The sequence below is a fragment of the Folsomia candida genome, unplaced genomic scaffold (assembly GCF_002217175.1).
Source record: "Folsomia candida strain VU population unplaced genomic scaffold, ASM221717v1 Fcan01_Sc031, whole genome shotgun sequence".
Taxonomy (NCBI): domain Eukaryota; kingdom Metazoa; phylum Arthropoda; class Collembola; order Entomobryomorpha; family Isotomidae; genus Folsomia; species Folsomia candida.
This window is the reverse complement of record NW_019091223.1, coordinates 707865-714698: the sequence shown is the minus strand read 5'-3', so window position 1 is coordinate 714698 and position 6834 is coordinate 707865. Positions and strand designations below refer to the sequence as shown.

Sequence of the window (6834 nt, the reverse complement as noted above, 5' to 3'; positions counted from 1 at the left end):
TATACACTCTTAGAAAAATCAATACCAGATCAATACCACGCGGTATTCATATGTGACTCTACCGTTTTGGTATTGATTTAATACCAAGCGGTATTATTTTGGATTTATACCGTTACGGTATAAAAACGTCACTTGCGGTATTGATTTTTGTTCGTGGTAGTATTGTTTATTAATACCGAAGGGTAGCAACCTAAGACACAGCGGTATTAAAACACTTAATACGGTATTGATGATTGATACCATGCAGTATGAAAAATAACGGTTTAGTACTGGTTGGTATTGATTTTAACGTTATTTATTTGATAAAATTACAAATCAGCCAATTATAAATGACAAATATTTACAAAAAATGGAAATCAACTGGATGGAATATAATGGAATAACTTAATTATGAAACTGGCTCACAAACAATAATGTGGAAGAGTTGAGCTGACTGGTTCTAAACGCACAAGCAATTTAAACAATACATTGTGTAAATAATTCACACTTTGAGGCAGTTATTTTTATATATTTTTCAATTTAAAGTTATCTTACTCCTAATTCGATAGGAAATATCCAACTGAAATAAGTGATAAGCAAAATGTCAATTAGTTGAAATATTTTAGAATATCTACACATGTCTAATTTAATTTCAATAGTCATTCTGATTTGTAAATGTATTCACCAACCTAAAATTATCCGGAATCCTATATGCACGACCGGAACTCGGAATTGGCTAAGTTGATGATCTCGCTAAATATAAAACAATTTAATTAATACAAAGCAGACACTATGACGAAATTGGTGGTTTAAAAATCCTTCCGATTAATATAATACGTAGCAAAAGATAAAACGAAAAGAAAAAATAAATTTAAGCTTACCCTTTAATAAGAACGTGTCAAAGTTTCCAGCGGAATAGTCAATTTCTTCCCCTCAAATAATTCCCTAGCCGAAATAATTTTGAAGCACTTATTTTTAAAAAGAGAACGATTTGCAACTGCAAGTGTGAGGTGATTGCAAATCTCGCGCACAAATCTATACCGGACTGATTTGAGACTGGGTGAACGTGGTATAAAATCTGTACCAGTCAGTATTGATGTTTTACCAACTCGGTATTACAAGTTAATACTCTCCACGTACAAGCTCGTGGTATTGATTTTTCGCAAAATTTTAATACCCATTCGTGATTGCGTGATTGTACCAGCACGACGGTATTAAAATTTTTCAGAGATCAATACCCAGTTTCTAAGAGTGTATAAGTCTACATGTCTTTGCTTTTTTAACTCGAACGTTGCTTTTGCAATAATTCTATTGGAGTTTCATTTGAAATTAACCATTTCGTGTACGTGCGAGACCTGGTAAGCATCATGTAGAAACCACCGACAAATACACCATTTTGGCTTGACATGTATAGTAGCTAGCTTTTATAATAATTGCGTGCACACTTGTAGAAAACAGGCTGGTTTTGGTATTTCACATTAACGATGTCTGAATCGGATAATTCACTATTGTCTCATGAACAAGTTCAACATTTACCCGACAAGATTTGTATTCATGTCCAAAATAGATATTCTCTTACGTTCCTTATCTACAACTTCTTATCAAAACTTGTCTATATATAAATAAGCAGTTCATCCGTCTAAAAATTTTACTTACATTTGTACAATCGACAACTTTGTCAGAATATTATGTTAAGCATGTTGTATAATTGTATTTAGCTCCTGTAATTTTGTCGTCTATACACAAATTTGTGCATTTCATACCTCGGGAATTAGCTTTTATTTTAGCATAATAAAGGGTGGGCAACTTAAAAGTGGTACAGCACCTAGTCGGAAATTGTTGGGTTTAGAATGTCATAAAATCAAAAGGGCTTGACGAATTTGAATGAAATTTTCCACACTTATTAACAACTACCTAGTAAGCCTTGTGATAGCACCCAGTGCTCTATTTCATTTGATTTGACAGTAGTTATATACGGTTTTGTAGCATGGTGAATTCTGCACCAAACTACTTTTCGCATACCTAAAATTAAGTAGTTCCAAACTTTCGTCCTCCGAGGACTACGCTTCATATATATCATGTAGTATCTCCCCACATAAGTTGGTGTTAACCAGGAAAAATATTGACCCTGTGCGAATAAATATACAGGGTGGAGGAAATTTTTTGTCAAAACATTAAAAATTTTGGCTTCTTCAAAGCTTTGACTACCTGGAGAGGACTTTTGTTTTGTTTTTGATGCCGAACTCTCCAACGGGATGCATTCTAGGTAACTCATGCCAAATTAGCTAAATAACAATTCGTTTGGCCTTTCCAGGGTAAATAATACTCAACTTTCCGTGTCACGTAATCAGGGATTTTAATTTTTCGTCAATTTTCTGGAGAAATGCAAATTTTTTCAAATTTGATTTTCTGAATTTGATAGCTTAACTTATCAGAAAAATTACAAAAATAATAAAGAGTAGAAATCCTTATGCATGCGGAAGAAATCCAACTTGTTTCAACGACCTAAGATTTTCTAAAAATGTGAATTCCTCGGAATGTATAAACGATTTTGAGCTCTTTTTGTACCAGTCATTAACAATTCGTATGACATGTCTAAAAAATACAAAATGATAGAAATCGTAGCAGCGATACCAGAAATATGGTCAAAGCGCCACTGTACCACTCTTAAGTTGCCCACCCTTTATGTACTGAAAATATTTTAATCCTAAAAACTTGTTGACACTGTCACAGTTAGTTAACGTTACATAAATAAGTTCGCATGTGTATTACGTGGTTGGATAGGTCAGTTATTAACAAGTAAAATGTATTCTTATTGAAACTTGAACCAGGGCAGCCAGATTATTCATCTTTTTTAGAACGGCGTCCAACAATGGATATGTACACAATTGAATAAATGTGTTGATTGATTGATTAATTGACATATAGGTATCTATTTTTTGGGCAGACTAACAATTACACTTTTTCCAAGCTACACCGAGATTGTCTAGCGAGTTATAGACAAAAATCGAGTAAAAAATTCAGTCACATGACACTTGTCTTTCCGTTGAATGCCCCCTATGAGTAAAAATATTGGCAGTAAAGTTCAATTTTTCTAGCGATTTTCTTCCACGTGACGAAAACCAAAGCGGCCCTGTGAACTTTGCCGCCGGTATTTTCTTCTAAGTGGCCATTCAACTAGAAGATATGTGATGTGACTGAATATTTTTGATGTGATTTTTAAGTATAACTATTTTTTAATACACCACCCATAGACGTATTTATGTACATATGTATGTACTAATTAAATAGTATATATGAATAGTATAGTACATATGAAAAAGAGGCTGGAGAAGAGAAGGCACGTCTTTTTTCTGCTCTCGCGGAATATAATTTTTGTGTCAAAGTTTTGAAAGTTACCGACCACCCCCACTTCTAAAAACTGGACTACTGCTTCCCCGTTCGGCCCTCTGAAGTAGTGATAGTGAAAGTTGGGGTAAATTCGCTCACCCTGGTGACCTTGTAGGCCTTACCGGATTTTCGGCTTCTTTGACTGGACTTCCGCCCCTATTTTCACGAGTGAACTCGTTTGTCTCTTTCGTCACCAGTGCCTAATTTCATTGCGGAGGGTTCCACTACTCTGTTAGTGAAGGAGGGTAGTCCCTGCATCCCCAGGGCACGGCGCGGAGTTCTGAGTGACCGTGACCTGCGGGGTTGGCTATCCTCACGCACTTTAAGTGCCTAAATAAGGCAAGAAAGTTTTTCCTTCCGTTCCTTTTTTGTGTGATGCAACGTTTTAAAAGGAGCCCAATATACTAATATTTTTTTTGGGTCCCTGCGTGAGTCCAATTGGTCTCTCTTCGCGCTCAGGGTTCCCTACAGGTCTACATGTCATCACGTGACGGGATTTCGGGTGACGCACTCGACAACGAGTCACAACCTTCGGGGGACGCGACGTCAGTGTCATCACGTCCAAGAGGCAGACCACGAAAATCGCTCATCGGCCCGGTCTTCTCAGCGATTGTGAATGGCGAGTCTGCGAGTGAAATGGTTCCTCCCGGGCCTCCTATTTATGTGAATGACGGCCCAGCACCGTTGGACACATCAATTCTCTCTGCCCCAGCACGCCGCCGTTCGTCGGTGTCGCCATCATCTCCTGGCGTGACAAAGAGAGACACTTTCGCCTCAGCGCGTCGATGGATTCAGGACTCCCTAATCCCGGACCAGAACTCAAAACTAAGGAAGTCGGATATATTCGCCCGCTATGCACTTTTCGTTGACCAATCGGGAGAGGGTGGAGTCGCCGAGACCACCCTCGGAAAATGCATAAAGGAGTTATTCCCCAACGTCATGAGCCGTCGAAAGACTGGGGCAGACGCTCACACGTTTTTTGAGGGAATGCGGTGGATGGATTCGCCAGCCTCGGAGGAGACAATGTCGCAGGATTGGGGGGAAGTCCTTTCTCGCCTCAAGATGACCACACCCACACTACGAAGAGTACCAAAAGGGGCCAGAAAAGAAGTGGCGCGGGCCCTCACTAAGGTCTTAGAGGAGGTGACCACTGCCAACACCGAAGAAGTATGGGGAAAGCTCTTTCTGTTCCCCTATGCGTGTCTTCCTGTCCCCCAGAAGACCGATAAGGTGAAGAATTTGACAACATGGGTCAAGTCACGGGTTGCTAGGTGGCTAGTGGACCAGACCACCCCTCCGCCACGACAAAAACGACCTCCCGCCAAGCCCCCTCGAGTGATTGAGAGTGTCGCCAAGAAAGTTGAGGCCAAGTTGGCAGATGGCGATGTCCGGGGAGCAATTCGACTTGCCTGCTCAGATGACACGATTGCCCCCATGACCCAGGAAACGATTGATGCGCTAATCGCCAAGCACCCGCCACATCCGAAGCCTACAAATTATCCCGTACCGCCAAAGAATTCAGTGGAACCAGCAGCGGTGGAGATGCTTGAGGTCACTACAGCCATCGCAAGCTTCCTGCCAGGATCGGCGGGAGGTCTGGACTCCCTCCGCCCACAAATTTTGAAAGATATTGTCGCGGTAGAACAAGGAGAAGCAGGGACTAATCTAATCGACGCCCTGCTTAATTTTATAAATGTTGTTCTCAGAGGGAGTGTACCGGTCTCTTTCTGCCCCATTTTCTACGGGGCTTCCCTCACCGCACTAAAGAAGAAGACGGGTGGAATTCGGCCCGTGGCGGTTGGAAATATGTGGCGACGTCTGGCTTCTAAAATTGCTGTTGCCAGGATGTCGTCCCGCCTGACGGAATACCTCGCACCACATCAGCTGGGGGTGGGGACAAAGGGAGGAGCAGAAGCAGCGGCACATGCGGCCCGCATTGGGGCCACAAGCACACAACAGCCAACGCCTTCTTGAAATTGGATTTCTCAAACGCCTTTAATGAGATTCGGCGGGACACGATCCTTACTATTATCCATGAAAGGTTCCCCTCAATGTTCCGTTTTTTGTCACAGGCGTACTCCTCGCCTTCACAACTATTTTATGGGGACACACCCATCTCCTCCCGCCGCGGGGCCCAACAAGGAGATCCGATAGGTCCCGCACTTTTCGCCCTGGTCGTCCAGCCCATCATCCTTGCTATCGAAACTGAGCTGAATCTGTGGTACTTGGATGATGCCACTCTAGCGGACACTCCAGAGAAAGTTCTCGAGGCATTGGATACAATTATTCGCATGGGAGCCGACTTCGGGCTTCTTCTCAATACCGCCAAATGTGAAGTAGGTGTGCTTGGAGCGGACGACCATTCCCGCTCTAAAATTTTGGAGCGGTTCCGACAGCTGGCGCCAGGGATACAGGAGATATCCCCCGCAACCGCCGTCCTGCTTGGCGCCCCGCTTACTGACGAGGCCATCGAGTCGGTGGTGGGGACAAAGACCGACCAACTTGCCAAACTGGGCGCCCGACTCCTTGAACTCTCCTCCCACTCTGCGTTTTTCCTCCTTCGGGCGTCCATCTCTACACCCCGCCTTATTTATTTTTTGCGGTGGGCCCCGACTTGGAAACGTTTCGACGCCCTCACACTATATGACGCCAAACTTAAGGAGTCAATGGAGGGTATCCTCAACTGCTCACTTTCCCCGCAATCTTGGCTTCAGTCCTCCCTTCCCGTCGGCGATGGCGGCTTGGGGGTTAGGCACGCTGTAAACGTGGCGATTCCGTGTTTTCTCGCGTCCGCTTACAGTGTCCTCTCCCTTGTAGAACGCCTACTCCCGCCATACCTCCATGGCACCGACACCGCATTGCAAGAAGGAGAAGAGCGATGGAATCCAATGGGACCCGCAGAATTTCCCCCGCCGGAAGTTAGAGGTTTTCAGGCCTCGTGGGAGGTGCCTCAGCAAGAGGCCGCTATCAACCACCTCAGAAATAGAGCATCTACTCCAGAGGATAAAGCTCGTCTCCTTGCCCTGGGACAACCGCATGTGGGGGCGTGGCTCAATGCCGTACCTTCGCCACAACTTGGGACGCTACTCCCAAATGAGACGTTTCGCATCGCTTGTGCCCTCCGTCTTGGATGCGACGTCTGCCACTCCCATAAATGTCCATGCGGAGCTATGGTCACATCAAAAGGCTACCATGGCCTGAGCTGCAAAAGTAGTGCGGGGCGTCATTCCCGCCAGGCCGCAGCAAATGACGTGATTTGGAGAGCTCTTCGTTCCGCCGGAGCCCCCACCATTAAAGAGCCAGCCGGTTGTTCCCGGCCAGACGGGAAGCGCCCTGACGGACTGACATTAGTTCCATGGGCAAGAGGGCGGCCCCTGGTATGGGACTTTACGTGTGTCGACACTTTGCACCGTCTTACCTCCCCCAAACCTGTTTTCATCCTGGTGCGGCAGCCGAGAGGGCGGA

At 44.2% G+C, this 6834-nt stretch overlaps 1 long non-coding RNA gene across 2 annotated transcripts; it reads right to left on the bottom strand.

Moving 5' to 3' along the window:
* Positions 1-277: 277 nt before the first annotated feature.
* Positions 278-2186, bottom strand: LOC118439168. 2 transcript variants are annotated; one of them, XR_004837262.1, is made up of 4 exons: positions 861-2186; positions 669-732; positions 535-559; positions 278-439 (listed from the first exon to the last, which is right to left on the bottom strand). It is a non-coding gene; the product is annotated as an uncharacterized LOC118439168 (long non-coding RNA). The 2 variants fall into 2 exon arrangements; XR_004837261.1 differs by having other exon boundaries at positions 669-2186.
* Between the last annotated feature and the right edge of the window lie 4648 nt (positions 2187-6834).